General features: G+C 48.4%; 1 protein-coding gene across 1 annotated transcript in view; it reads left to right on the top strand.

The window, feature by feature from the left end:
* Positions 1–18097, top strand: part of LOC106741092 (semaphorin-1A) — a 246619-nt gene that overhangs the window by 135085 nt on the left and 93437 nt on the right. The gene's annotated exons all lie outside the window — the stretch shown is intronic.

The raw sequence follows: 18097 nt of genomic DNA, 5'->3' as shown, positions 1-18097 counted from the left end.
TCGATTTTTTCGCTTTACTTCGCTTCCGTCCTTATTTGTTAATTACGGGAAAACGAGACCAAAAATGCGCTCGTTTTTATATAATTGTAGAAATTATCGTCGAATGCGAAATGCTACGAAATTACCCTTTCTCTCCCACGAACTATTTTTACGTCTGAAATTAATAAAATTTCCATTCGACTCGCCGAATCATCGGAGGGATCACGCTTGGCGAACGTAAGTCGCGGAAATGAGGAATTGAATATTGATCGCATAAATTTAAATCTTTAATTCGCCTCTCGCTATGGTCGCAACTCGCGCGAGTCCGCTTGCCCTTCGCGTCGGAGCTTCGATATTCATAAAGAATTCAATCGGATTCAATGCGGTTTTTTATAATTGGTCTGTTAAATGAATTTTATCTGCGGCTGGACAGTTTATTTTAGGAGACGATAACACACATTTTCGATCGATTTACACACCTTTGTCTCGCACCTCCGTTAATGAAACTAGTTTAGGGAATATCTGAAGTGGCTGCCGAACAGGAATATCGATAATAAAATCATAACATCCATCGCGATACGACGTTATCGATGTCATTAGATGTATGGCTTGAGCACGAAAAACGGAGAACGAAACGATTGATGGACAGTCTTTATCCAACTAAGCTTCTTGCTGTTACGTCTTTATGAACAATGCATTAGTGTGCGTGCATATTAACACATTGCGTACGGCACTCTACTCGCTCAACACGCTTCCAGGGCATTCATTTATTCGCTAACCATTTGTTTCGAGAATGCGCGAGACTTCGTTACCCTGGTAATGCAACAAGAAAATCTATTTTTAATTCCTTAAGTCATCGATTAAGTCGAAGAAACTTGAAAACGAGATATCTCGCCCGGCCACAACGTTCGGCTTGCTAAAGACGAGATATCTCGTCACCCGTACGCAATGTGTTAATACAATGTCAAACAAAATATAGCAGCATCTTTGATAGTAGATCCCGAAATGATACGGAAAAAAATAATTTTGCTGGCACAGTTAGTTACTATGGGAATAGCAAGAAGATTTGTTGACACCAAAAAAATTCCGCTGTTGTAGCAAAACGTTGTTGCGACAGCGATCAAATTTAGTTGGCATAACCAAATTAGCGAATTATTCGTAATTAGAGTAGAAACAGTTTTGTTGCTAGGATAAAAAAATTCAGCCGAATGAACTCGCCCCTGGGACACGTTAATTTACTGTTAAAACAAAATAGTGTTTACATACACTGCTTTGTCCCTACAGCAAAATAATCCATCGAATGGCAATTAGTGCTCTTAAATCGTTCCGCTGACCACACAGTGACCGGCAGATTTTGCCGTGTCAGCAAATTATTTTTCTTCGTGTACACTTCTAACCAGAACCTGCGTTTGGGTTTTCCAATTAGAATCCATCGTTATTTCGGGAAATCGAACCGGTATACCAATTAGATCAAACAGTATACAAAAAAAACATCCATAAGAAAAGTTCTATTGATTAGGCCAAAATCGGCTCGCTTTATCGTCCTTTATATCTTTTCCTTCTCGGAGCGTTTCGGTGAAAAATACATTGATCGTACGTCAGGTAGTGCACGAAAGGAGAATACACGTCAACTCGATCCGATCGCGAGTCGCACGGCGGTCGAAACGATGAAATTCAGCCGACTGACAGCGGGCGACAGGTCGTCGCTATTAATTATAACGGAACTGTCCGAGTGCAGCAGCGAACTACTAATAATGCACCGAGCTCCCTGAAACGGTTCTGGTACGCCGCCGATCGCCGGCACGAAGACCATGCGCACTAAGTTTCGCCGCCGCCCCGCTGAATTATTTTCTGTCAGGCCTTACTAATCATCATCCCCCGCGATCGTACCGTCGAAGGACCGCCACTTAGGAGTAATTTGTTCGCCGTTCAGCGGGGAGAGGAGAGTCGCTGTTTCGCGCGCGCCGCTCGCGAACGTACCGGAGAGCCGCCGGCGGAGCGGCCGCTCGAGGATTCATCGGCTCGCATTTTCCGATCGAAAAATCGCGAGGCATTTGCGGTATCCCGAAGGTTAATGCCAACAATGAGTTCGCGTGCCGGGAACGCGAATACCCGGCCCCTCTCCCGCCCCCTTCCTCCCTCTCTCATTCTCTCCCCGACGGTATCGCGACCGGATCGAAGGTCAGGTTCGCTCGGATCCTGCATTCGTACGCGTTGCCGCATTATTTATCAGCGGCCGGCTGGCTCTCTCGCTATCTTTCTTTCTCTCTCGGTTTGTTTCGCGAATTCAATTATTACCGAGGTGTGTGCCTCACGTTACGACGGCCGGCTCACGTGTCACGCCTACGTAAGAAATATCGCGCCCCTTTCGCGTCGCCGCGTCGGACAGTTCAAGCGACAAGCGAGGAATAGCTAGATGTCCGCCTCGGCCGACTCGAATCGCCGTTTGTCGGATGAATATTTACGCGGTGACCTCTCTCTTTCTCTCTCTCTCTCTCCCATTTTCTCGCCTACGCTGCCGCACTCGCTCGATTACGAGTCATCGCACGCCCCGACGGAGTAACGCCGCGAATCTTCCTAAGTAGTTTAGCCCGAAACGAACGGTCGTTTAAAACGCGCGACTTCGCCGCGCGATTCGCTCGTCCGTTCCGAGCACAAATCACCGACTCGCCAAATAGGAAAGCGCGTCTCTCTCGCGCGCGATCCGATACAAACTCTGTGGGAGANAAAAAAATTTCCCCCCCCCCCCCGTTCGCTGTTCACCCCGGCACCCCGGTGTTTATCCGATCGTCGTTTTCATCGTACATTACGCATTCCGCTCGCGTGAGGAAAATCTCTTTGAGAAGTGCAGTGGAAATTGGAAAAATCTCTTTGGCGGAAGTTTCTCGCCGGCGGCGCGCGAGAGGGACAGGCGTTGCAGGGGGTGGATGGCGGGTAGACACAGAGGGGGTAGAGAGGGTCGAACGGAGGACACGGTTTCCTGGGAATCGAAGTGCCGGTGTCGCGCACGGAAACTTCCTTATTTGGAATTTTCGTAAGCCCGTGCCGCGGCCTCCCACGGGGACGGCGCGTAAATTTTCGAGGAGGATCAGCACGCGGGCGATACCCGGCAACGATACCGAATAACCGAGTAACCCGGTCATGCCGTTTGATCTTCCGGAAATTCGAGGATAATTCCCAGCAGCGTCAGCCGCGATGCACCTCCGAGAATCTCAACGAGACAGTATTTCCCCTCGAGTCTTGTAACCGTCGTACGTCAAGAAGGTAGTAACGTTGTACTAGCTGCGCTACCACGCAGGCTCCCCACCCTAGTGTCCTAGATACATTTTAAAGATGGCTGTGGTTTTGTCGCTGAAAGATTGAAATCTCGGGGCGAAAATATCCCGACGACGACGACGACGACGACGACGTGTGACGACTTCTCTTTCTCCGTGAGATATGCTCCGAGAGATATGAGACAAAGATAGACGGAGAGATATACGCGTTTATTATCACCCCGGGGTCGTGCTCTCTAAGAAGGACGTCCGCATCGATCGCTCTGTGCTGGTAAAAATAACGAGAGCTTTTAGAAATTAACAAAAGTGAACGAAGAATTGAGGAAGGAGCGGGTCCCGTTTCGCTCAGCTTGAACGCCTGTTGTGGAGATGTACCTGCTTCCTCTCATTTGAGAGGTGTCTCATGCTTTGTCTTCTGCTTCGGAGCTGTAGTTTATCAGCTGGTTTCATGTAGAAGAAAGGAGAGATGAAGTGAGCAGCTCTATCCAGTCACTTAAACCATCTTTCGTCACTTTTTCTTGACGAATCAGTAAAGAATTCGCTATCGTAGAAAATAGGTCACCGTAGTCACTTGTTTTTTCCTGAGTTGCCGTTAAATTTGTAAAATATAAGCGTTCTATATATATTTCTGCCGTCTCGTCTACCGCCTATCGCCGCTCGCTCACTAAGTCCCGATCCGTTGTTTCGCAAAGGAAAGAGCTACTTAAAAAAAAAATGATATCAGCAATAGAAAGAGCGTGTCTAAAATGAATATATTAGATGGCGAAATCTTGGAATTTAATATTCGAATTTGCTCGAAAATTCATTTCGGCTTCGAGGCGCTACGTCCTATAGTTTCCAGTTCCCACTCACTTTATTTATGCATTTATGCGCTCCTATGGATAACATTTATGAATTCCCGGCATTTCCGATGCATTTGGCTGTAAGCAGTATTATAAAGATTGTCATTTTTTCGCTTAAATGACCTTAGCTATTCTCAGAATTTGACACAAGATGTCACTTTTGATCACTATTTTGATGTCTAAGAAGTCACCTTTTTGGTTACCTTTTCTGCTAAGAAGCAGACACAATTTCACTTTTTTGGGGGGTTTCGACGATTAGACGGCAGTGCTGAGAAAAAGAGAGAGAAAGAGAGAGGGGAAGGAAGAGAAGCGGTGCTTTGTTAATTACCGAGAGAAGCGACGGCGTTCACTAATGAGTGAACGATATCCACTATGAATTACACGTCGATCTCTATTGGCTCGTCGTTACGTCGTTGCGATATCCGTGATTTATCAAAGAAACAAAGGGAGAGCGCGCACAATATCGTCCGGGCGGGGGTATCCGATGATGAACGCGGCGATTAACTTTTCGATGCATCGCGCGCTTTCTGCGCGAGATACATTAAGCTTATATTATTTTATAGCAAACAGGATGGAAACAAATCCGATAAGGCAATTAATGTTCTTCCGAATGAATGGTCCGTATTACCATTATATAATTTTACAATTTATGAAACATTTGAGCCCCGGGTATTAATAATGTAATTAATGTTTGCATTAAGTATTAATACAGCATTACAATTTTATATGACGCATTGACGTGGCTTTATAATACGATGTATAAATTGAGTTCATCGGGTTTACCGACATTCCGGCAAATGGCAGCCGGAGCTAGATATATAAAAGGATCAAATAAAAGGGAGTTCGATTAAGTGAGACCTCAATAACTCTCTAATTGCCTGAATTCGTTTGTAACTCGTATATATTCCGCGCGTTTGTGCCGCGTGTTCCATGACGACAGATATACATATATATGACACACACACACACACACACATTTCTGAGCTCTCTCGATGAGAACGTAGAAGCCATATCGCGCGAACAAATAACCTCATCATACCGTTCGATTGCTGGAAATTGCTTGAGCATTTCCCGCGTCGCGTCTCCGCGCGCACACACGGGACGATCCTATGTTTCTCCTTGTATAACCCGGCGAGAGATCGATACTTGTCGCCGGGTGACACGTGTCATTAGTCTGCAGCGCCTCGCGGCCCCGTGGCGGAGAGGGACGAAAATAAAATTGAAAGACGAACCTAATTACAGTCGCGGGCTCGTCGTCCTGTTTCCCTCCTCGAGAGGAAGAGCGAAAGTTGGACGTGTACGCTATTAAAATCGCGATTGGAGATGGGAAACGGATCGGTGGCGGAGGTGAGTTTTCTAATTTAGGAAGACCGATCGATGATCGCTTCCCGCGATCCTGCCGCCCCTTGCGATTTACAGGGCGCGTCTCCCATTGGAAGCCGGGCGAGCGTATTTTTAATGCACAGCGCGCCGCGCACGTTCGATAATCTTCCCTCTGATTAAAGCGCGGTATTAGTCTGGAAATTATTACGGGCGTTATGAACGTCGGAGGTTGTAGATCGAAGATACTTACCTCCGCTTAGTATTTGCCGCATAATGCCTCGAGTACGACGGCGAGCAAGCGCTGCCGAGAGCAGCAACTTGGTCATGCCGTTTGATTTCCTGAAGCTCGAAGATAATACCCAGACAACATCGGGATATGACGTGGGCTGATATGTACTTCCGAAAGTAATGATCGCCGAGTTCTGCATCCGTGACCAGCGATTCTCGCAAACGATCTCCCGTTCATGCTGACGTTATCGTCTTCCGTGGAAATCAGAGCGGACGTGTTTCTTTCTTCACGGGAGAAAAGAATTAGCTGTCCATGTGATACAACTGAAATTTAATTGTCAAACCTAGTTCTCAGCTGTGCTGGCAGCTAAAGACCAGATACAGGGGCAAAAAAAATGAGCGAAATTAACTAAAATTCAGTTGTATTATATGGACAGCTGATTTTTACCCGTGACAGCTAGTTTTTAGCTGCGGGAGCTAGTTTTTGCTGTGGAAGCTAATTCCTTTTTTCCACGTTCTCTTCCTCTTTTCCTTCGGATTAATCGAACGCTGTTACGTGATCTATGTTATTTTTTTGTTTTCCATTCTTTCGGTTTTTTAAACATCCGACCGTGCAAAAAGTAGCTGAATCCGTCGAATGGAGAGATTATCGATCGCCAGCGAGTCGCAGAATACGCCGGGTCCTTTATTAACGCGACTTTGCAATGTCGACGAATTCTCTCACAAGTTATCAAACCGACGGCGCGAGATAAATTCACCGGAAGGCGAATTTTATGACCGTCGTGAACCGTCGCCGCGTAGATCATACGGACTTATCGGGACCTAGATATACAAGGTGTTTCATAACATGTGGGGATAATTTCAAAGAAGATCGCTAGCGGAATCAGAACAACACCCGGACAATGTTCAAAGATATTCGAAAATCAATTATAAGACGTTTAGAAATTTGTCTTCAAGGTGTGTTCACTTTGAGCACTTACTTCAAAGACAAAAATACGTGAAGACGCTATGCTGGCTCAATTAGTGGCTGGGAATTTTGCGTGTTGCTTGCAAAATGGTAGACGACTTTTTTACTCATCTCAATCCATTCCACGCCCTCATGGAATTTGTCCATGTTGATCTGGAACACTCTGTATAATCGAGCCGGAGTATAAATAGATTCGCCGAGCCTCGTGATAAATAAGTCCCACGAAGGCGCGCGTCTACAAATGCGCGATGTAAAGTATACGTCGTGCGAGAGAGAGAGAGAGAGAGAGAGAGGGTATTTGGCTGCAAACGCTGTGCGCGAAATGCGCACCGGCAACAAAATTATAGATTGTAGCGGCGCGCGTCCGTAAACCCAGGCGAGAACTTTCAAAGATCGTACGGTTACGCAAAGCCGTAACCAAATAGTACCGTTACGCTGTCTGATCTCGAGAAATTCCAGCATAATTCCAGTAAGAGCGCCTGTTGCTGAGCATTATAAGGACGCGATAACGGCAGTCATGTATCCTCCGACGCTTGCAACTGATGCTCTTATTAGAGCCGACGGCGGGTGATATCGTTAACATAATGTTACGCGGTGAAAAGGTCCGCCGAGCGGGATATCCTCCCGCGAGATTAAAGTTCCGAAAAACGTCCGGTATTTATCGGTTTTTCACGATCGTTTCTCTCTTCTCCGCTTTCCTCTCCCCCTATCCGTTTCTCTTTTTACCGTACGCGAGTACACGTCGCTCGAGAGAGAACCGTTGTCCGTTCACCGACGAGATCGGGTGCGCCTCTCGCGTTCGATTAATACGACGGAAAAGGAAGGAAGAGATGGGAACACGTTCGCTCTAATTTCCAAGGAAGAAGATGGCAACGTCAAATAGACCGTTGCCGAGAATCGCGTCGGTCGGGCGAGCGGGGAACGCCGCCGTGAAACTCGTTACTCGCGCGTTGACGCGCGCCAGCTGTTACGTTAACATTTCGTTAACCGTCGTCGGCGTCTTTACGGTAAAAGGGAACGCTGCGGAACGAGGGTTGTACCTGCTACGGCGCGTAGATTATTAGCCACGCGACTGTGTGGTCACAGGGCTCGATAAAAACGACCCTTCGAGAGCAAGAGAGAGAGAGAGAGAGAGCAGAGCCTGGCTTTAGCAGAAAGGCGACGTAAGGGGCCGCGTGGAAACAACCGTCGCGAAATCATAGAGCGTGCACGTAACGCGCTCACCTGATCCGAGTGAGTGAGCGAACGCGCTCACTCCGGCCAAAGAGAGCGAGGCGGGCACGAGGAGGGGCAGTTACCAAACAAGCGGGTCCGGCCGTTTGATCCGCAGAAATTCAAAGATAACACTGCCTCCCCGTACTTCCGGGATCCAAACGAGAGAGAATTTAGCCCCGGGCCCTACACGCACGCTCGCGTGCACGCGCATGCACACAACCTCGGCGGTCCCGTACCTGTCCGGTCCGATAACCCGTAGAGAGATCTAAGGGGTTGTAATATATATAATGGGCCACTGTTAGTTGCACGTAAGAAGCGCTTCGGTACCGCTGCTCTCGCGCGGTACAAAGGCGAGCGTCTACCGTATTAATTATGCTTCTTGCGGCGGTTACGTGTCCGAACGCGCACATCGACCGCGGATCACGAGCGGGATGTACGTGACGCGCGCGCGACCGACGAATTTACGGATGTTACGGGCATTATCTGGAAATTGGCGTATCCGCGTTTCGCGCTTAAGGAGGTTCCAGCGTTTCCAGCGAAGTTCAGGATAAATTTGTGATATATATGCGTGATAGGGAAATTAATCGAATTGACGGTGCGTAACGGAAATTTCGGTAACCCTTGCCGTGTCGTTCCCGAGATGCTTGATTGCAAACTCGTACGTGTGCGAGCGTGGAAATTTGGTAAAACATTAAATTTCTTATAATTTGACACATTTGTGTATAAGATGGAAGTTAAAAAAGAACTGTTGTTGTATCAAAGACTAACGTGCAGATGTTATAGACAAATTTCAGGATTATTGGCCGTTTCGTTTTGAAAATACAGTAGTGAAAAGTTTATAATTTATTGTAATATTAAATATATATATATGACATACATATATATATTTAAACACTTATCTAAACATTTATTATATTTAAACCGATAAAAACATCACTTGATTTAAAAGGCTGAAAAGTAGGTGATTACGTTTTTCGCACTTTTGTCGTGCAATGGGAAGAAAAGGATCGCGAAATGTTTCTTTCAGAACATGAGAAGAGTGAATCCATGTTTAGAAAGGAACATTTTGAACATTGATCTCTCTCCTCTCCGCTGTTTCTCTCTCAATAAATATGTAAACAAAACGCATGCGGCTGACATGGCTCTTTGGCTAACTTGACCTGGTCTCTCTCCCATATAACCGCGTGTTTTCGCTCACCGGCGGCTGCCATCGGGTGACTGGCAGTTTCGACAAGTCGAAAAGGCGATGCGTATCATATCGTGTTTCTCTCCGCAGGGAAAAATAACGAAACCGGCCGACGTTTCCCACGTTTCGCTCCGCGCGAGTCCGCGCCGCGCACGCCGGTGCACAATGCGCGAACGGCAAGTATTTTGCGGGGATGATGCTCGCCGGGAATCCGGGATCTTCACGCGGACGAACGCTATTTCGTATTCTTCCTGATTTTTTGCCGTTGAAACTGCTACGATTCGTAAAGGAATTACAAAGCTCTGAGAAAGCTCAGCGGCTGGGACCCGCTATTGAAGCGAGTCGGCGTTAATAATACTTACGATCATTACGGGACTGGGCGCGGAAAAGAAATTGGCGCGTTTATTAAAGATTTGCTCGCCCTGTCGGCTTAATGAGGAGCGCGTTACGTTCTCTCTCTTTCTCCTCCTGTTTCGCGCGAGCTGCCGCGCCGGCTGAATAATGCGTCGCGTCGCGTAGCCCTTCGGCGCGACATTCCGCGCGTATTAATGGCGCAAACGTGCTCTTTAACCGTAAAAGCGAAAACCGCGCGCTCGATTACGCACGAATGCGAGATTGCGCCGTGAGATACGACGGATTTCCAGTGGATTTTCCACGGCGAGAAGACGATCGGCCGTGTTGCGTTTTGCAGCCTTTCCTTCTTTTTTTTTAGTTCTTTTCTATAAATTTTCGATATCGGGTGCATCGTTGGTAATTAAATGCGCGATTGAAAATTTAATTAAGTCGACCCGGCCGTCGATCGAAGAATAAATCGGCAGCTTCAGTCCGTTCTAAATGAAGTGATCATTTCCATTTGTTTTTAACGTTACTTGTTTTTCTCCCTCTCTCTCCTGGCGAAACGACTTTTTAATTAATAGGGGTTCGCGATATGACTGTGCTTCTTGCGTAACAACGCGATAACGATAACGGCCCCTGCGTTTATGAGCGGAATACAGAATCGAGCATTTCCGAGGGAGGGCTGCGCGCATGTCGTCGGCCCGTCGTCGTTTGACCCGTCGTCGTCGTCTATGATTATAGCTCGCCCCGCCATAACTCAGCAATTGGCTTTCTTCATTTTTATCGGGATCACTCGGGCGATACGGGCGTTCTATTTATTTCCGGTAAGTCGGTTAAATCCGCGCGAGAGGTCCCGCCTTTATACACGGTTCCAGCCGATCGATGGTGGATATCTCTCGCGGGCGGAATGGTGGTTTTCACCGAGAGAGAGAGAGAGGAGGAGGAGGATGAGGATGAGAGGATGGTAAGGCAGGGATGGTCGGGAGATTTTATCGGTGGCGTTAACGCCTCGCCTGCTCGTATTTTAATTAAGTCTAATTCAAGACTGCGGAAGCTCGCGACTGGGTCGACTGTAAAGTGAAATAATGTCGGCGCCACCCGCCCGCGCGCCCCCTTCTTTCGCCACCTTTCCACTTCTCTCTCTCTCTCTCTCTCTTTCTGCCTTCCGCTCTCTTTCTCTCTCTTCTTGCTGCGAAACACGCCGAATTTATATTACGACAGCGCACACGATGACAGTAGCCGTCACGAAAGTAATGTATATTCATTTACACGTTTCCTCGACCCGACGGGATAATTCCTCTCGGCCGCCCTTCCGCGCGTCGCGTTGGCTCCGTCGGCTCTCCCTGCTGCGAAACCGTTGTAATGCAAACGGTTTGTAACAATTTCAAACGGCCTGCGATTTTCCGGCTGTCCGCGCCGAGGTGTGTGTTACGAAGAGAGCGGGGCGAGGGGACGGACGAACACTACGCGCGTGGCCGATCGATGATCGAGCGGCGGGCGAATTATTTACGGAATAATAATCGGCGCGATGGATGTAAGCGTTTCGGGGAACCGCTTTTCGACGGACTCGAAAACGCATTGGTTATCCCCATTGGCGATCTTGGCGGTGGAGCGAGATGTTTAGAAGCGAACGCGATGATGAGCTTAACAAAATTAGTCGAAAGTAAGTCGCGGGAGGTAACCCGCGACTATTCCGGGACAACATGTAAATTACGCTCCCTGCCTCCCTCCCGGCCCCCGCAGGGCCTCGTAAACTCGACGATTAGACGATACTCGAGCGACGAGGGATGTTCTTAATATCTCGGCGGCTAAACTTTCTAACGACTGTTTCTCTCGTGTTCAGCAACTCGGTCGGCGAGATTCGTGCCGAACAGCCGATTCTGAAGCGACGGTTAGGCGGATAATTAAAAGATTCGGCCCGCGCTGAAGGATCCAGCAGGAGGATGTTTGGTGCGCGCCACGGCTCTCTTTCTCTCTCTCTTTCTGCGTGAGGATCGTCGTTCGATATAGCCGGTATAGTCTTCGCCTCCGCGCGCGCCACAAACACGTTGCAATCGTTTGCGAACAATTTGAAATCCTCCTGCAACTTTTGGCGTGTGTGCTCGTGACACCGGCCCGTCCGCTCGGTTAAAATTTCCGTAACAGTTACCGCGCAAAATAGTTTCGATATTACCGCACCGCGACTCTACCTGCGAAAGACGAGGGAATATCATCGAAATTCGCGCACGGTACAAACCGCGCGATCCGACCGGCGTCCGAAATATGAAGCGGTGCAGAGCGCCGGGGGTCGATTTCATAGTCCGCCTCTTATATCGCGCGTTTGTAAAATAAAATATTTTTGGTTACGACAAATATGTAAAATGAAACAAATAATCGATTTATAAGAAAATCATCTTTCGGTTCAAACAGTTCGTACAAGTAAGAAAGGGATTTCGAGCTAAAAACACAACAGACCGGACGTCCATAAACGGCAGAATGCGCCGTTGGTGAATTTTTCCAGCCATCCCGAACGTTGATACGTCGGAGAAATGTAATCAAGTTTAAGTTACGGATGCCAACATACAAATCGATGACGTGAGTTCCGTAAACGCCGTGTAACGCTGCGTCCGTCATGCATCATTAAACGCCGGACACGCGTAGTTTTTAATAACGCGTAATCAACCTCGTCCTTTGTGACGATTCCCTTCCATCTAAGCGACAATTTAATATCGTTCCACGCGGCCCGCGTAATAATCAGCGAGCCGACAAAGAGCCGACGAAATTAATTTCCTCAATGAAAATATTGTTGCCCGTGCCTGACAGGACGCGTCTTTTTTCGTTGTCGCCGATACCTCACGTCGGCCTGTTTTCCTTCCCGCCGGCTCTCGTAAAAGACGGTCCCAGGTAGCGTATGAAGCGCCGGGCTCGCTTTAATTCCTTAAGGCGGCGCGTAAAAGGCGGCTGAATGATGCTAAACGTGATTTACGTGGCTCATTAGCTTGATTGCTCGGGGAGGGAAACAACGAGCGCGTCGAAATACAAGGAGAAATTCCCCACGGCCTGGGGACCTGTTCGCGAGATTCGACGTCTATTGTAATTATTACAACGATAATAATAATAATAATAATCATTATTATATTACTAATGTTATTGTTACAAAAGCGAAAGGTTATTCGACGTTTTGATATAAATACCCTCGAGCGCGAAACCATAAGAATAGCTAACAGGTACGCAAATGAGATAACATAAAGAATAAAACGCACGATGTTGCGATGTTTGATTCTGGAGCCAATCATAATTTTTTGTCAGTATAGAATACATACTTGTAATCAGAAGGAAGGGATGAAAAAGCGAAAAATCCACACCCAGAGAGAGTCAATATAAAGAAATTTAAGAGCGAAGAAGAAGAAGAAAAAGAAGAGAAGCAAAGGAAGAAGAGGCAGAAGAAGCGGGACGAGGCGCCCGATGTAAAGCGATAGTTAAGTAATGGCAATCAGTAACCATTATCGCCAGAGAGTAATCGAGAAAGATGTCACCGTGTCGGCGAGTAGGAACTCGTAAAACCGGCTCTTAAATTCTTTAATGGCGCGGCCACCGCGGATTCCTAATGGGACGCTATTCCGCAGCTTTATAGGAGGCGCTTCCAACGAAGGATCTTTTTATAAAGTCAGCGCGACATCGTCACGCTGCCGATCGATCGATCCCATCATCGCCGTCGTCGTCGTCGTTCTCCTCCTCCTTATCGGTCACTCCACTCGAGATCGCAACGCGAGATTCCCGGCCGTGACGGAGAGGGCGAAGAGCGCGGTCGTGACTGGCGATTCTGTGCGCTCGGAATATCGTTCGCGATTTTCTTGCCGCGTGCACCACGTCGGGCCACGCGCGACCTTGCGAGCCTCGCGGCACGCGGCGATTTGGCAACCCCCGCGGAAATTGCATTCTGCAACTTTACGCCCGACTTGAAATTTGCAAGTTCTCGCGCGTTGTGTTGCGGCGTGCCGTGCGTGACACACACACACACACGGTGTAGCGGCGTAAACGCTCTGTGTGCGTGTGGATGTGTACATGGTATGTAGGGTTGACCAGCCGACTATTTACAATAATATTTAACGCTCACGCGATATATATGTATATACAGGGTGCCCCAACCGAGGGACAAACTCCGTGAGGGCGTAAATTGGATTGAGGTGGACAAAAAGTTACTCGACGTTCTGCAAAATTTCGCTTATTAATTATCGAAAGTGGCCATGTATAGAGACTTCTTTAATTCATAACTGAAATATTTGGCAATAGTGAAAACTTTCTGTGTTATTTGATTGTAAATGATTAAGGATTTTTTTTGTTTGGACTGGTTTAACCGTTTGAGTGCTGAATTTTTTTTTATACGGGTCAAATTTGCTAGATCCTAATTTGTACTGAAAGTGTGAAAAAACAGTATGATGGGAAAAATTTTACGTTATGTATTAAACGATCGAATATATCGACTTTCAGCACTCAAACGGTTAATGTATAAGTATACGACAGTTGTATTCAGCGGCAGATTCAAGGTTCAATATACCGATGTCTGTCGCTAGATACAACAGCGGTTATATACTTGTAGTGTCGATTAGACCATTTTGAACAAAAGAGTCCATTTTGCAAATAACTCGTAAATTTTTGAGTTATTTATCAAGGACGCCTCTACACACGGCGGCTTTCAGCGATTAGTAACTCGAAATTTTGCATATTGCTTGCAAAATTTCTTTGAAACGAAGTGTCCCCACCAAAGTCTGTTGTAAATAAAAACCGTTTACAATTAGGAACGTTTCCGGATCGACGTTCGTATGATTAATTTTCATCCTTACAGAGTAAGTAGAATGTGCTCTTTAAGTTCGGCGACCTCTATTTCTGAAACACCCGGTGTATATATAATTGTCGCCTACCGTCGGTCGCCTCGAAAATGACTTGATTACCGCAGCCGGTTCGCGATTGCGTGCCGCTCGCAGCTCTCCGGCGGCTCTCCGCGGTCGGCATTAAATGTGGAAAATGCGGCCCGCTGGCTCGCGTTATTGCGTTAACAAATTTTCCACGTCATCGCGGCGAACCGCCCGGCGATATGACGGCGCATCGGATGCTCCTCCTCCACGTCGACGTCATGGTCGCGCAGAATGTTTTTGTAATACGTTCGCCGAAGTCTTTTGCGAGTTATTGTAGTCCGGAACAATGGAGATATCGTTTCTCCGAGAGACAAAAGATATCGCGTAGCCGCGTAAAGCGAGTGGAACGGAAAGTCGATAGAGCATCAAACTTGTCGGACGAGATATCGCGCATACAACGTTGCCCGTTGCCGGTCTTCCTGTTCTCTCATCGACGGGTAACGCCGTTGTGCCGCGATGCGCCTAAGAATGCGAGCGCATCGTACACATCCGGGCGCGAATCAAGCCGAACAGCAAGTGACTAATGGTCTCTCTCGGAATCATCATCGATATTCCCGTAACATCCTCGCTGCCTCTCCCCCCTGTCCCCGCACGGGAGGGCGAGATTTCGCGCCGATTTTCGCAGGGGCCGGTTACGAGAGAGAGAGAGAGAGAGACCGTCTCGATTATTGATCGCTTCGTCGTTCGGACGATTAAATCGAATTTCGGCGGGCACGGCGAGTCGATTCGTTTATTCAGGGGGCACCGCTCGGCCCCCGGAGTAATATCGCCTTATGACTGCCAATCAAGGACGTGAGAGCGAGGGATCTCCGGAGGGGGAGGAGAGGCGGCGGCATACGCGAGTTACGTTACGGTTACGTACGTGAAGAGCAGCAGCTGTACGTGTGGCTATAGGAGCAATCGAGAGAAGCCGACGGCGGCGCTGTTCTGCGGCGGGTTATTGATCGACGCTGCCACCCCTCCCCCTTCCCCCCTCTCTCCTCCGGTTCGGCGCTGCCCCCGCAGCCTCCGCGCTTCGAACCTGACTACCGGCCTGCATGCCTGCTCGCTCGCTCACTTCCCTACCTACCTACCTACCTACTTGCTCGCCTGCCTGCTTGCCTACCTACCGATCTACCTTCCTTCCTCGGTACACCGCCAGCACGAAGCTCAGGAGCGACCCTAAGGGCCGCCGCACCACCCCCGCCAAACACCCGTACCGTAACAAGGCTCTTTCTCTTCTCTTCTCTCTCCCTCTCTCTTCCTCTGCCGCCCGTGACGCCGATGGTAGGATAGTTCCCCTCCCCCCTCCTCTCCCCTATTATTTCCGCCATGCCCTCTCTTTTCATAGTTCTTTTTGCCTATTGTCTTGTTCTTTTGTGCGCGTCTACTCGCCGTTCTACGCCGATATAAGAATTCTTCGTTCTGCGTTATTAAAGCTTCTCCCCCCTCTCTGTCTCTCTCTTCATTCTGTTTTCCTTTCTCTCACTCTCCGGGACGCTGCGTGCCGGGTAAACTTACGGCGGATGTGTGTTGCGGCGCATACATCAACTTTTTCAGCATGGATTTCCCCTCGTATTTTTCCGGGTAGCACGCGCGCTCTATCGCGCTGCAAATATTTCGTATTTGTACACCTCTAACCTGCCGTGTTTGCCCGAGGATTATTCAATATCGATCGGGTCATCCGCGGAATTGATTTCGTTCGCGCACCGAACAATGCCGCGAACAACGACACCGCCGTATCTCAGCCGAACGAACGCAATAACCGTTATGAGCCGAAGGCTACCGCCGCCGGGGATGCAAAGGGACGCGCGTTCGAGGGTAGGAGGGAAGGGAAAAGCGAAGAACGCTTCTTTCGTTCCTCCTTAGTTTGGTTAAGAACACCGTCGAGGATTACACGCTACGCGACTCGCCCGACTCCTCGCTGCATTTCGCGAATTTTCGCAAGATGCGATTTATGAATCGAAGCGACGGCAGCCGCCGATGCAACCGTCCTCTTCGCTTATCTCACGTAGACGCGTATCTTCCATATCTCTTGCCGCGGTTGAGTAGAAGATGCAATTTGCCGAAGAACGAACTTGCCAGAATCTTTGAAATTGAGCGCACGGAGGATTGAAATTTTGCCCTAACAGATGCTAAGCTAAACTCTGCCTCTTTCTTTTTGTCTCTCTCTCTCCCGTTTGAGAATTTACTTTTTGATGGAACGAAACGAATGGCAGGGAAACTGGGTTGATAGACAAGAATAAGGATCGACAGGTAGATATATATATAAATAGAAATTTATTTGGCAGTTGAAGGAAGTTCCGGAGGTAGATCCAGGCGTGTGTCTTCCTGCGAAAGCTTTCGAAGAACGGAGAGCTCCCAGCTGATCGTCACTCGTCGTTAGATCTCGTTCGTGTTCCGTCACTTCCCGCTCTCTCACAAAATTATATATTCCTTATTTAACGGAGTGTGCGCGGCTGCAAAAAGTTACCGGGCGAAAGTAAAGTAGCGCCCGCGAAAGGCTCGGCTCAGCGCGATATTCCTTTTGAAATATTCAACGCCGTCACCGAGACCGCGGCGAGATTTTCGTCTTCAATTATTCCGAAGCCTCGAGCCCTTAAACAACCGTATTTTGACACACCCAGACTTCGTTAAGTCCGTTCTTCGCGAAGTGCGTCCGGCGCGGACGACCTTACGGCATACGTGACCTCAGCGTCGAAGCCGGGGCGCATCCTGCCGCACTTCCTGAAATTCTCTACGATCCAATTTACGAATTGGGACGACTTGGTACTTCCCGACTATCCGCTCCTTCGCTCCCACGTCGCGCGAGGACCCTTTTTCTACTTCGACTCTACACGATCTCGAGTCTCGTGCAACCGGCGCACTTTGATGCGCGCCTCGCGTCAGCATCCGGCACGACGGCGCGAGATTTCGCCCGGGACTTGGAGAGAGGAGATCGAGCGTCGATTGCTTTGATCGTAGTTTTCAGGACGGCATTCTAATTCAAGAGGATCCCTGGAAATACGCTGCAAATCGGTGGCATAGATAGATACCGTTCCCCCGCGCCCCCCGGGCTCGTCAATTCTCTTTTTCTGCCGTCGTTCCGCTGCGCTCTCTCTCTCGTGACTTAAGAGTCCTGGAATCCGCGAATTCATGGATCCGCAGGGATCTCGACGGAGAAATCGAAATATTCGTGAATGTTAAATCCCGAGGTCTGGATATCGAAGTCGGGACCGCCCGAAATATACGCCTTCAGAGAACTGGGGCGCCCTAATAGTCGGCGGGACAACCAGCGGAACTATTACACTGTACGTCTAACGATTACCGTAGTGACGTAATCGGGTGCTGGTGGGGCGCGTTGAATTGAACAGGGAAGATCGCATGTTTGCTAGATGCTTTTTGCTAGAAATTACGTTAGAATTTAGTGCTTAGAACAAAAGACTCGCACTGCTGATCGAAATTTACCGTAGATTTCCCAATTAGGATCCATGATTATTTCGGGGAAATCGGGAGCCCAATTAGATCCCAGGAAATTTTCTATGCGGTTCCCTTGATAACTATTCCGAATTTCGCGAAATGATAAAGGGCTTTCCCGTACGGTTCCTGTGCGCTCTACCTACATACGAGAAGGTTGATACGGTCGGACACTCTGCGCAAAGAGAAAGAGAGAGGGAGCGAAATATACACGTCACTCTCTCATGAGCTCTCACCCGGCTTCGGATAGCCGGCAGTTCTACAACTGAAACCATTATACAGCTGCGAGGGCTCTCGAGCGAGCAAGAGCGGCGCTGTTAGAAACTGAGAAAAGTTGAGACCCTGGAAAACAGGGGATCCAAAAAGGAAGGCTCGAGAATTGTCGGAGTCTGCGGATCTCGGAACTCATGAATCTC

The sequence above is a fragment of the Dinoponera quadriceps genome, unplaced genomic scaffold (genome assembly GCF_001313825.1).
Source record: "Dinoponera quadriceps isolate SergipeBrazil2010 unplaced genomic scaffold, ASM131382v1 scaffold367, whole genome shotgun sequence".
Taxonomy (NCBI): domain Eukaryota; kingdom Metazoa; phylum Arthropoda; class Insecta; order Hymenoptera; family Formicidae; genus Dinoponera; species Dinoponera quadriceps.
This window is presented reverse-complemented; position numbering and strand designations above follow the sequence as displayed.